A 13,736-nucleotide genomic window follows, 5' to 3' on the forward strand; every position below is an offset into this window, starting at 1 on the left:
CCTTCTTACCTGTTCCGTTACTCTAGGTCACCCTTGCCCCCTCTCGTGCTGCTCACAAACAGGAACCAGGAAGCTGGGAGAGCTTCCTGTATATGAGCAGCAAGGAAGCAGAAGAAGGTGTTGGAGTTGAACGTGGCATGTGGCACGTGCCACATGTCACATAGATACTATCGCCCCATTAAAACTGCGCATTCAAGTTAACCTCCACGCATACATAGGATCAAACATACATGTGACTTCATCATTAAGTGTCGCAGGTCACATACAGTCTTTTAAATGGGCCGGTGCTTGCCGGACCCGAGTACCTGCACATCTTTAATTTGAAAAGCATAGTACCGACACTTCTCAGCAGGAAGCCAATACCTTTGACGGAGGAGTACCAGCACCTCACAACAGTAAGCAGGTGGCTGGGATAGCGAGTACCTGCACTTCTGTATCCCCATTTCAAGTACTGGACACAGTTTACAAGCAACATTTCTTCATATTAAAATGTATTAAAGACATGAATAACACCGTCCTTACTTTAGGGGCACTCTATATATTTTTTAGAAAGTCAAGCATGTAAGGCAACTGGAAAGTTTTAAAAGTATTTTAGAAGCTTACCCATAGGCCTTCTTAATTAGATTCCCGAGAAAGGCAAGGTGACCGAGCCTAGCATGTACCATCTACAGGATTGTAGAACTGCATGTTGTGTTCGTTCTAGAAGAGCGTGCGTCGTGTTATCTCCTCTTGTTGTCTCAACCTTCAGAATAAGCCATTATCCTTCAACTGAAGCTTCTCGGGTGGGTGTCCCAGGCCCTTCCCCGTGGTCTTATCCCTTCCTCTGCCGCTTTCATCCTTACACGGCATCCAATGCCAGAGTAATTTATTAGATTGAATGATGATGTCGAGTAGTGTCGTGACAATAGCGGCACTGCAGCTCCAATACTATGCCATTGTTGGCCATGGTAAGAACGGCATTTCATGTAAAGTATAGGTGCAGAGCACGTATTATTTGCATGCAATATTACACATTACAGCAATCGGTTATTTTAAGCCACTGCTTTTATTGGTGATGCGCCAAGGAATGTGGATTCGCGCTACAGCGTGTGTAGGCTGAATAAGCACGAGGGATGATGAACACAGACGTTTATTAATAACACCAAAATGTGTACACAATGCATAAAAAACGAGCTTGCCATCTCTTGCTGGTTTGAAGACTGCATCGCATTTCCACCTTCTTCACAAGCACAATAAAACGCTTACTGAATAAAAAAGGTCCCGGAAAGTGCAACCATTTCCATTCTGATTGGCTGGACAAACTCTGGCGCGCTATAATTGGCTCCGCGTTTCATTACATAAGGTCATGGAACATATGTTCACACATGCTTTTTAATTGGGTAGGGTTTAATCATACAAGGTCACGGAACAGCATGCCTCCACTGGCTAATTGGCAACTCTACCTCGTTCAGTCGGGAATATTTACTTGTAATGAATTGTGTTCTAATTAAGGTATTTAAGAGGGGATTCTCACATTCGCTTTTTTGAACATGATCATGCTAAAGATTTTTTTTACTTGGAAGAATAAAGCAAGAAAGAATTGGAGACATCCATTGTTTGCAAACTTCTTTTTTTTTGTTACTGGGAGAAACTGGACTGCCACTGTCTAAAGTAGGTTTGAAGATTTAGTCTCAGAAAAGAAGATTGCGGGGTACTCTGCTGAATGTTTATCACCCTAAACACGGCCTTCCACCAAAAAGAGCCAAGGAATATAGTCACCCACTCACTAATCGATGGAGGTGATCGGATGCTTGATTACCTCAACTCGCTCAAAGGAACCGGCATGTTTGGTCACGGCCAGAGCCCTGGGATGGTGAAATCCGGAATGGGGGCATTTTACAGAGGAGGAATAAGGTGGGTGAAATCCAGAATGGGGGCATTTTACAGAGGAGGAATAATGTGGGTGAAATCCGGAATAGTGGCATTTTTTTCTTTTTTTTACAGAGGAGGAATACAGAGGGTAAAATCCGGAATGGGGGCATTTTACAAAGGAGGAATAATGTGGGTGACATCAGGAATGGTGGCATTTTACAGAGGAGGCATAATGTGGGCAAAATCAGGAATGGGGGCATTTTACAGAGGAGGAATAAGGTGGGCAAAATCTGGAACCAGGGCATTTTACAGAGGAGGAATAATGTGGGTGAAATCCAGAATGGTGGCATTTTACAGAGGAGGAACAAGGTGGGTGAAATCCGGAATGGGGGCATTTTACAGAGGAGGAATAACGTGGGTGAAATCCGGAATGGTGGCATTTTACAGAGGAGGAACAAGGTGGGTGAAATCCGGAATGGGGGCATTTTACAGAGGAGGAATAACGTGGGTGAAATCCGGAATGGTGGTATTTTTTTTAATAGAGGAGGAATACAATGGGTAAAATCAGGAATGGGGGAATTTTACAAAGGAGGAATAATGTGGGTGACATCAGGAATGGGGCATTTGACAGGAGGAATAATGTGGGTGAAATCAGGAATTGGGCATTTTACAGAAGAGGTATAAGGTGGGTGAAATCAGGAATGGGGGCATTTTATGGAGGGGGAAATAAGGTGGGTGAAATCAGAAATGGTGGCATTTTACAGAGGAGGAATAAGGTGGGTGAAATTAGGAATGGTGGCATTTTACGGAGGAGGGAATAAGGAGATCTGTTATTTTTTGCAATGTCACAAAGATTATATGCTCCATTCTTTAAGATCTTGAGGACTCTTTTAGGGTCCAGCTGAGACTTACAAAACTGCCAGTCCATTTCCCGTTCCTGTGTGTGCTAAAGGAGCTAACTTCCTGTTAGTAGAATTCCTACTCTTGTGCGCTTAGCTGCTAACTTCTTTCCCTTTGAGTCCAACCATGCCCTTTCCGATGCCTTCTTACTGCCCCTCCAATCCTATTTCTGACACCATATCTGCCACCCTTATGGTTCCCTAGTTCTTCTCCATGTCTCTCATACCATATTCTTGCCCACTTCTGAAGGCTTACTTCCATCGCCATCCTTATCTCTTTGCCCCTTACCTTCTACTTACACTAGTTATTCTCTCTCCCTAAGTTTATATCCTTTATCCCCAAATTCTTTTCCTACCCCAAAGTGCTCGCTCTCTTTTGAAGGAGGGAAAGAAAGGGGGAGGGAAAGAGGGAAAGAAAGGGGGAGGGAAAGAAAAAAAGGGGGAGGGAAAGAAAGAAAGAGGGGGAGGGAAAAAAGAAAGAGGGGGAGGGAAAAAAGAAAGGGGGAGGGAAAAAAGAAAGGGGGAGGGAAAAAAGAAAGGGGGAGGGAAAAAAGAAAGGGAAAGAGGGAGAGAAGGAAAGAAAAAGAAAAAAGAAAGAAACAAAGAAAGAAAGAGGGAAAGAAAGAGAAAGAAAAAAGGAGGGGAAAAAAGAAAGAGGGAGGGAAAGAAAGAGGGATGGGAGAGAAAGAAAGAAAGGCAAGGAAAGAAAAAAAGGGGGAGCAGTATTTGATCTACAGAGGGCGGCCATCATACCAGCCGAGGTCACAGTAGAGAATACTGCTGCAGAGCATGCTGAATAATCAAAGACATGTATTGAACATGGAGGAGCACGTCAGCTGCACCTGTCCTTGTAAAGGAACAAGTGCGCACGGTATGCGAGCTGCCTGCCTCCCAATAATCTAAACTTCAAATTGTACCAGTATTCACTACCGAACGCAGTGTACTTGCAAGGAGCCCTTGCACGGGATTCAGGCAGCCGAGGATCCTAGGCAAGCATTCAGCTAGAGAGCGATCCATTCTTGCGGAGGAGAACACATGCTTTGAAAGCTTACTTTCTTGAGTTCCCTCCATCTGAACGAACGCTTTACTCAGGTTAACTGGAAGAGCGCTTAAAAACCAACACGGTGAAATAAAAAGAATGCGCTGAAGTGAAAATGCCGATATGTAACACGTGTGGAAGGAAACATGGTGACACTTGTCAGGACTGTGTGGCCACGTGCCTGCCTCCTCTTGATCACTGATAGGAAACTGGGCAGCAACACGCAGTCCTCACAGCACTTTGGAAGTAGGGTGCAAGAGAGTGGAGTTTTGCCCGCTGGTGAGTGCTGGAGGAGGAAAGGGCAGGAGAGTGTTAGGCGCTCGCTCCTTTATCGCCACAGGGCCTTGTGATACATGAAGGACACCATACCATGCTGTGCCTCTGTGTTTGTGGACCGGGAGCCTTCCGGATACAAGATGGCACCCACGTTTAAAATTCCCATAACACCTTGCGAGTCTGCACGTGATCACCTGCCATTGTAGCTTGTGTACTAGAATAGCAGAAACGCATGAACATATGGATCGTTGACGGTTTTCATCTTTGCCTTCATAGTCGATGTTCGATTTTGGCACCCCACACACCCTTACAAAGACGGATTGTTTTGGTAAGAGCCAAAATGGCACCCCCTGGTGCCCATCTGCTTGCGGTGGCCAAGGCAGGCGTCTAGAATAGCTTTATTATATCATTGGTCTTTAGCACGCCTCAAAGATCCCCTGTTGCCTTGTTGTGTGTACACTAAAGCCAGGGGGCCCAGGGAATTCATGTGTAAATGTCCAGTGAGGGGTCTGGCCTGCCTCAAAGGCCCAAACAGAAGGGGCCAGAAAAAGGGCTACCTAAAACACACAATGGAATGTTTTGCCAAGTTACTCTAATATTTGTAGAAACTAGGGCTAGTGGGTCAATTTTTCTGATAATGGGACTGAATCGCAGTCTGTGCTTCACTTGGGTAAAAGGACGTATGTGTGTTTGTTTCATGCAGAGGAATCATTTGCCTCTCAGAGAAGAACTCTAGGAGATCCCAAACATGGCCATACCCCAAAACCCATCCGCACCTCAACTTCTCCTGCCCCACAATATGTAGACTGCACGTCAGTATCCTTCCCTCACTACAATTTGCCATCACAAATTGCTGTCAACAGCGCTCGGCTCCAGGTCAAGGCATGAAGAGATGTCTGCATAACCCTAGAGAGGGTCTGCAGACAGGTAGGGGAGGATGCAGGCAAGCAAAGGGTGTAAAACCCTGGTGGAGCGCTGTGGGCAGGGTTAGAAGATTAAAGCTGTGATCCAGCCCACGGTGGCAATGGGGGCTGGCCTAACCCACCATCACACATCACACCAGTGGTGGTGGGAAACAAGCTCAACCACTGCATAAAACAGACCAGCAATAAGCCCCACCCACATATTACACTGGCTGTTAAAGGCAGGAACAACTGACTCGGAAATCACACTGAAACAAGGCTGAAAGAAATACGCTTACAAGACAATGATTATATTAGGGCATAAAAGGACACTTGACTTTTGGAGAGTAAGAAATGATGTGCTGTGTGTATGTTTAGAATTGAGGTGGATAGTGACAATTGATCTCTGGCCTGTAGATTGCAACTTGAAAGTTATACCCCTACATATAAAAAGCAGATGGAAGTTGTACATCTGTCTAGAAGAAGCAAAGAGTAAAATATGTAACGTTCTCAAATGGGTACCCCCTGGGAGGGCCCAGTAGTTTCTCATCCACAGTCCGCCCTCACCTTGATCTGTGAGAAGGTGTAGCAAGCCTTTTCAGGACAGTAAGAGGGGGGATATCCCATGCCTTGATCAGTCACCGGCACAAAATGAGTCTCGGGGTTAGCACCCCTGTTTCAGCCCAGACTGACTCGAGCCCCACCAGGCTTTCCAGATCTGGTCCATCAAGGATCTGGACCAAACCGACCTACAAAGTCAGCTTCACTGAAATGTGCCATTGCATGCATAGATCAGTGCAATCACAAACCTTGCCAAATCGGACTTTGTGCGGTCAGTCTCTGTTCCTCTTGTCCATCTGCCATAAAACTTCAACATCACCCTGCAATTATTGTAAATTGGATCCCTGAACAGTAAGAACTCAGCATTTCGATGGACCATAATGCCACAAAACCTCCACTCCCAAGTGTACAGCAGACTGGAACTCAAAGAATTAAGTCTAGCCTTAAACTCGAAGGAATTAACTGTCATTCATTCAACTAACGAAGTCATCTCTACATCTTCTGGCACCTTTACAATACACACACAAATACACAGGCCACCCCACACACAGCAGCTTCCTGATTACTAATATAACATTAACTTTGGTGGAACAATGCCAACATGCACATCTTTCGCTCTAGCACCACTAGTCGCAGGGTTGTTATCCAATATATTTTGGATTTTCTCATATAGCCAACATAAAACATATATGACATGATAGGTTATTTATAACGCGCTTAATACCCAGAGGTTTCTAAGCATGGACCCCGGGTATCGAACCGGTGTTGCTCCATGTCATCTTGCTTCCATGGCGAGCACATTGCCCCTGAGCTATCCTCCCAATACACAAATGTCACCACCAGAAACCACATAGATCGTATTGACACTCAGGACTCTGATACCTGTGGCATGCACACATAAACAGTTCATGTTTTGGATCTACCTTGTGGACATGTGCAGCCCTCAGGCAACGGAAAATATGAAAATATGCTGATCATGGAGATCCCCCTACAAAGGGGAAAAATAAGGAAATACATGATGTTGCCTGGGGACCCATAATCCTAGTGTTCATTATTTTCTTTTGAATCTTAGCAGGCTTTGGCTAGGGTACCGCACCCCCCCCCCCACCCCCATGCCCCTATTGGCTCCGGCTTTGCTAGGTACTATAAATCGAAATGCATGTGTAGGTTCCATGTCTTAAAATCGGGGCAAAAATGGCTGTGAATACAAAATATCGTAGCAAAAATGCTGTGGTTTTGCCACCACAATCATGTAAAGGATGCGGGGGACGCCACCGCAACCCCTGGACCCATTATACCATTTAAGGGGGGTTAAATGGTATAATGGGGTACACCTTTAGCGGGTCGAACAACAGCATTTTTGCCGCAATTTTATTACCTGATACCCATGTGCGCCCATAGTGCTGAGATTAGACTTTCAGCGTGCCTCACGCGACTGGGGCAAGGTCGCCAGACTTGAGCAGTGGATCATGCCAGTCAAAACCAGCTTTAACAATAGACTTCACATCAGCACCAAAATGACCTTAGGGAATGGAGGCCCTACGCTTCTTGCCCGAGGAGGATGTGGCTGGAAGCATGTGTGTGCCAGCATTTTTACCCAGAAGAGCTCTAACACGTGCTATATAGTGGGCATGAACATTGTGGGTAGACCAGTCCCTCGGGACAATAGAGACCACTGTATGAGCGGGAGGTGCGGATAACATACCGGAAGGGCCCCTTAGGGCTTCTGGAAAATTCAGGGTCGAGTGTCCAACAACAGATACAAGGAGCAGGTCTGGAGGGCAGGGCGGGTTAGTTGGTTGGGAATGGGTTAATGCTAGGATGGGGTCCGTTTGTCTTGCAAGCAAATATGATGAACGGTTTTTGCCTAATCATAAGCAGAAAGTAAGGCTATTCCTTTTGAACTTCAATTTACCCCAATCTAAACCCCTCCGCTTTTCTTGCAGAGATCTGAGCAAAATGGAAACCAAAAGGACAAAGGTTTACTAAATAAGGCCATGTTAAATGACATTACGGAAAGGATTTCCTCCATCGCGTTTTCTTTTTTGAGAGGTCAGCAAAGTGGCTTCAGGAAAGGGAAGGCCGATTCTATACCTTAAACGGGCAAGTTGAAATGGTCGATCCACCATGGCCTTGCTCATCTAACCATGCTCCAGAGGGATCATCTAGAACCTGTAGGGCCTGTCCTGCACATTCACTGCCTATGATTAGACATCAGGCACAGTCAGAAGAACGTGACCTCTCCCTGAATTCCTCAGAAGGACTGTTTCATAAAAGTAAAGAACTTCAGTTTGCTACACTCTCTAACAGAATGGAAGGTATACGTGGAGTTTCAGATGGGCCCTATGTTCTCATGAACCCCCAGCATGCTCTGCTCCTTCAGGACTGCTTGCACTCGGTACGGTAGATACAAATTTGAACCAATTGTATTATGATTGGTGATGACATCTGCTCTGCCATGCGTGTAGGGAGAGATTTGTGCAACTAAAGTAAACATTGCAGTATGGTTCTTTTAAAGGTTTTGGCGCTTACCTTTTAGTCCTGTTAAACATTTTGCCTGAAATGAACAAGTTACTTTCTTACCTGGTAACGTTCTTTCGATGGGATGGTCCGACGACGTATTCCATATCTATGACAGTAATCACCACAGCTGTGCTGCTTCGGAAACTTTTTCGGCGTCTGCGTCCTGCGTCGATGACGTCGATGCGCCGCCGTCGAGGACCTCCTCCGACGTCCGACGTCATCCGATGTGATAAGTAGGACGCACGACGCCAGTAGCCTCAGTTGTAGTTTTTTCCCCCAGAACGTGTGACAATAGTCAACTGCCAGTCCGACACAAAGCCTTGCGGAACGTAAGCTGCAAACGCAACAGAAATTCTGCAGCGGGGAAGGCAGGGCGGGAGCGATATGGAATACGTCGTCGGACCATCCCATCGAAAGAACGTTACCAGGTAAGAAAGTAACTTGTTCTTCGAGGGGATTGGGTCCTCCGACGTATTCCATATCTATGACAGACTCCCAAAGCAGTACCAAATCAAGGAGGAGGGAAAGAATTTAGAAACAAAATTTAGAATAGCCAATCAAATAGCAGAGCAAAGGACCGCCTTGCCAAAGGCCAGATCCTGCCCTCTGATGGAATCGAGGGAATAATGCCGCACAAATGTATGCACTGAAGCCCAGGTGGCAGCATCACAGATGTTGCGAATAGGAACACCCCTCTGCAGGGCAGTAGATGCAGCCAAGCCCCTGGTAGAATGGGCCCGCAAGCCAGCCGGAGGGTCCTTGCCCGCCAAGCGGTAACACTCCGAGATGGCCAAAATAATCCAGCGGGACAAAGTCTGTTTCGTCACAGCTTGCCCCAAGCGCTTACCAGCGTAACCAATAAAGAGTTGATCGTCCACTCTGACCCGGGACATGCGAGAAACATAAAAGCTCAAAGCTCTCCTAGGATCAAGCCTATGGAGCCTCTCCTCTTCCTTACCAGGATGCGGAGGAGGATAGAATGCCGGAAGAACAATCTTCTGGGCCAAATGAAATTCCGTCACTACCTTCGGAAGAAAAGAAGGACGAACTCGAAGGACAACCCTGTCCTTGTGAAATACAGTGAAGGGTGGCTTAACAGAAAGTGCCTGTAACTCACTCACTCTGCGAGCGGAAGTAACCGCAACTAAAAACACAGTTTTCAAAGTCAACAGCCTCAAAGGGCAAGAATGTAACGGCTCAAACGGAGCACCCATAAGAAACCTAAGAACAAGGTTCAAATCCCAACCGGGCACCAGGAAAGGCGACGGAGGGAACACATTAGTGAGCCCCTTCAGAAACTGTGAAATTAAAGGGATTTTAAAGTAAGAACATTCTTCAGATGAGCGCTTAAAGATGGACAGCGCCGCCAGGTAACCCTTAACGGTACCCACTTGCAAGCCCCTGTGGGCCAAAGAAAGCAAAAAGGACAGAACCATGGGGATGTCACATGCAAAAGGATCCACATTCTGAACTCTGCACCAGTCGCAGAACTTACGCCAACGGCAACGGTACAGAGACTTAGTTGCGGGCCTTCGGGCCGAAAGCAACACCTCCATCACGTCTTCAGGGAGGTCCCAATCCTTATACCTCAACCTTTCAGAAGCCAAGCGTGAAGGTTGAGGGATCCGACCTCTGGATGGAGAACCTGACCCCCCTCCCGTGAGAGCAGATCGTCTCGGTAGGGAAGACGACGTGGAGGGCAGATGGACAAGTCGAGAAGGTCCGGGTACCACGTCCTCCGAGCCCACGCCGGAGCAATGAGGATCATCCGGGAACCGAACTTCCGTAACCTCCGCAGCACTTGCGGGATGACGGGGACCGGAGGAAACGCGTACAGCAGCGGGAACGACCACTCCACCACGAACGCGTCTCCTAAGGCTCCTTTTGGAGGAAATTCCCGCGAGCAAAACCTTTCGCACTTCCGGTTGACACTGGAGGCAAAGAGATCCACTTGAGGGGTCCCCCAAAGGGCGAAGATCTCCAGGAGAATCTCCTGAGCCAACTCCCACTCGTGAGAGATCGTGCTCTGCCTGCTCAGAGCGTCCGCCGTCACGTTCTCGACTCCGGCCAGATGAACTGCCGAGATCGAAACTTCCTGCTGGATGGCCCAGAACTCGAGCTGCATCGCCTCCCTGCACAGAGGAAGTGACCCTGCCCCCCCCTTTTTGTTGAGGTAGTGCATGGCCACTGTGTTGTCCGTCAGGATCAGGACATTCTTCCCTCGCACAGTCGGCAGAAAAGCCCTCAGGGCTAGCCTGACGGCCCTCAGCTCCAACAGATTGATATGGAGTCTGGACTCCGACGGAGACCAACGACCGCTGACTGTCAGCCCGTTGGCATGAGCTCCCCATCCCGTGAGGGATGCATCCGACACGATCGTCACCTCCGGCCAGGGAAGCCAAAACGGAGCCCCCTTCATCAAGTTGCCTTCGACGGCCCACCACAGAAGGTCCCGGGCGACCGAGGGCGGCACCTGAATCGGGTCCGACATCCTGCCGGAGGACTGCGACCATTGCATCTTGAGTGCCCACTGCAAAGATCTCATTCGCAGGCGAGCCTCTGGCACCAGAAGAATGCAGGATGCCATGAGGCCGAGCAACCTCAAGAACTCGAACGCTGGGAGCGTCTGGGCATGTTGAAACTTGCGCACCATCTGCTGAATGTGAAGAGCCCTCACCTGGGGAGGAAAACACTGCCCCAGGGAAGTGTCGAGCACTGCTCCGATGTACTGGAGCCTCTGCGTTGGCGTCAAATGGGACTTCTTCAAATTGAGGGAGAAGCCCAGCCTGTGAAGGGAGTGGCAGGCGACGGACAGATGATCCAGGACCTGCTCGGGAGAGCTCCCCCTGATCAACCAATCGTCCAGGTAGGGGTAGACGTGAATCCCCCCTTGCCTGAGATGCGCTGCCACCACCACCATGAGCTTGGTGAAAACCCTCGGGGCGGAGGTCAAACCGAACGGCAGGACCCGAAACTGAAAGTGCGAGTCGCCAACCGCGAACCTCAGGTACTTCTTGTGCTTGGGATGGATCGGCACATGGAAGTAAGCATCCTTGAGGTCGAGTGACACCAACCAGTCCTGAAGCTGAAGGGCCTGGAGGACTTGAGAGAGGGTAACCATCTTGAACTTGTCCTTCCTGAGGAGTTTGTTCAAACCGCGCAAGTCCATGATGGGTCTCAATCCCCCGTCTTTCTTGGAAATCAAAAAATAAGGGGAATACCATCCCTTGTTCCTCTCCGCTACAGGCACCAGTTCTATGGCGCCTTTCTCCAGCAGGGCTTGAATTTCCTGCGCAAGGAGCGGATCCGGACACTTCAAAGAGAGGTTCCCCGGTGGATTGTCGCGAGGCCTGTGCCGAAAGGGAAGACAGTAGCCGTGGGTGATGATCTCCAGAACCCACACATCCGAAGTAATGGCACGCCACTCTACAAGATGCTGCGCCAGCCTTCCCCCAACCGGCGAACCATGGGACAAGGCCTCATGACTGAGTAGGAGCGGCTGCGGCGTTACCTGAGGGCAAAGAGGCAACTGCCCGAGCGGCCTTGGCACCACGGGTACCCTGTCGTTCACCTCTGGTACCCCTGCGTTGGCCCCTTTGACTGCCAGCTCCTCTCGCTCTACCAAAGGACGAGTAATAGCGAAAGGAGCCACCCCTCCACTGCTGTCCCCTAGGACGAAAAGGCGGAGGTTGGCGAACTGCAGCGCCCAACGACTTTGCTGCAGCTTTTGAGGTCTGCAACCTCTCAAGGCTCTCGTCAGCCTTGCTGCCAAAAAGATGATCACCATCAAAGGGCATGTTGAGGAGCCGGGACTGCACATCAGGAGCAAACCCCGACTTCCGCAACCACGCAAACCTGCGTATCACGGTGCTCGCCGCCATGGACCTACTGACGCATTCAGCTAAGTCCAAACCCGACTGAACGGACTCACACATGGCATCCTTACCATCCTGGACCAAAGCAAGGAAACCAACCCGTTCGTCCCCTTCGGGAATATGTTCAGCCGCTAACGCAACACAGTTCCACAGAGTGTGCGTGAAACGTGACAAGGCACAAATGGAGTTGGCCGCCTGAAGCGCCATACCACCAGAAGAAAACACCTTCTTCGCCCAGCCATCAAAACGTTTGTCGTCCCTATCAGGAGGGATGGTAGGGTACGACGCCTGCTTTGCCGGGGCCGTGGCCGCCTGCACCACCAAACTTTCCGGAGTGGGGTGCCTGGTCAAGTAGCAGGGGTCGCCACTGGCTGGACGGTATTTCCGCGACAAGGATCTGCCCACTGCCGGGAGACTCTCCGGAGCAGTCCAAGCCGCCGCCACCCTACGCTGTAAAGCCATATGGAATGGCAGAACCGGGTCAGATGGGGGACCAACATCAAGGATGTCCGTCAGATCATCCTGCACAAACTCCCCTGGGGGAGCAGACCATCCCAGATACTCAGACACCCTAGCCATAAGGCGCCGGTATGAGGAATCGGCATGGGAGCCAGGCTCAGGCCGACCAAATTCCACCTCCGGAGAGGTGTCCAGACCACTAGCATCATGCAGCGACTGCCTCAAATCGTCAAATTGACTATGGCCCGAGACAATGTCATCCGGCACCTGATCAGGAACCAGGCCAACCGAATCCTCATCCGCCTCCGAAATATAATCCAAGTGGTGGAAAGGCACCTGAGAGTGCCTGCTCTTAGCCAGAGCCTTCCTAGGGGGTACACCCGAGACACGGGGCCCCTCCGACACGAAAGGCGTCGATGGCGTCGAGCGAATCGGCGCCGCCGTCGAGAAAACCGGCAACGGCGCCGAGAGGATCGGCGTCGACGTCGAGGAAATCGGCGTCGACGTCAGATGCAGCGCCTCCAATATCGGCGGCGTCGACACAGCCCTCGAAGCCGGAGCCCCGAGCGTGTCCCTCGACGACCTGAACGTCGACGGCTTCGACGACTTCCTCGGAGCCGGAGCTACGAGAAAGCCTGTCGACGCCCTCGACGCCTCAGACGTCGATGTCTTCCTCGAAGACATCACAGGTGCACACGGTCTCGATCGCGTCGAGGACCGGGACCTGGAACGGGTACGGCGAGAACGAGCCTCCTTGTCCGAACGGGACCTCTCCCGTGACTCGTGCCGACCACTCTTGCGAGCGGCGTCTCTCGACCTCACACGGCCGACCCCACTCGGGGGCGCGGACGGTTGAGTACCCTGCGACTCAAGAATCGCCAACATTTACTTCCCGAAGGAAGCCCATTCCTCCGGCGTCGCACGGCTGGTGGGATAACCGACGTGCCGGGCAGAGTCCTCGGAAGAGGACCTGGAAGGCGACCGGTGACGGCGCTTCCGAGAACGCCTCGAAGAGGCAGAGGAGTGGCGTGACCGACTCCTAGAAGAAGACCGACGAGACCTCCGACGATGACGCGGAGAGTCACCCCTCGAATCATCCGTCGAAAGCCCCGCCGACTTCGACTTCCGGGGCTTGGACACCCGACCTACCGACAATTTCTTCTTACGTTCGCGTAAGGCCTTGGAAGTGAGCGACAGGCAGTCGACACAGTCATCCGTGTCGTGGGCCTCCCCGAGGCACCAGAGGCAGGCGTCGTGCGAGTCAGTCACCGACATCTTGGACCCACACACCCCGCACTTCTTGAAGCCCGGACGCGGGGTTGAAGACGAAGTGGAAGACATCGCTGCGAAG

General features: G+C 50.3%; 1 protein-coding gene across 6 annotated transcripts in view; it reads right to left on the reverse strand.

Moving 5' to 3' along the window:
- NEXMIF (neurite extension and migration factor) overlaps window positions 1-13,736 on the reverse strand; it is a 1,570,947-nt gene that overhangs the window by 367,228 nt on the left and 1,189,983 nt on the right. The gene's annotated exons all lie outside the window — the stretch shown is intronic.

Source organism: Ambystoma mexicanum, chromosome 5p (genome assembly GCF_040938575.1).
Source record: "Ambystoma mexicanum isolate Mex_15411 chromosome 5p, UKY_AmexF1_1, whole genome shotgun sequence".
Lineage (NCBI taxonomy): Eukaryota > Metazoa > Chordata > Amphibia > Caudata > Ambystomatidae > Ambystoma > Ambystoma mexicanum.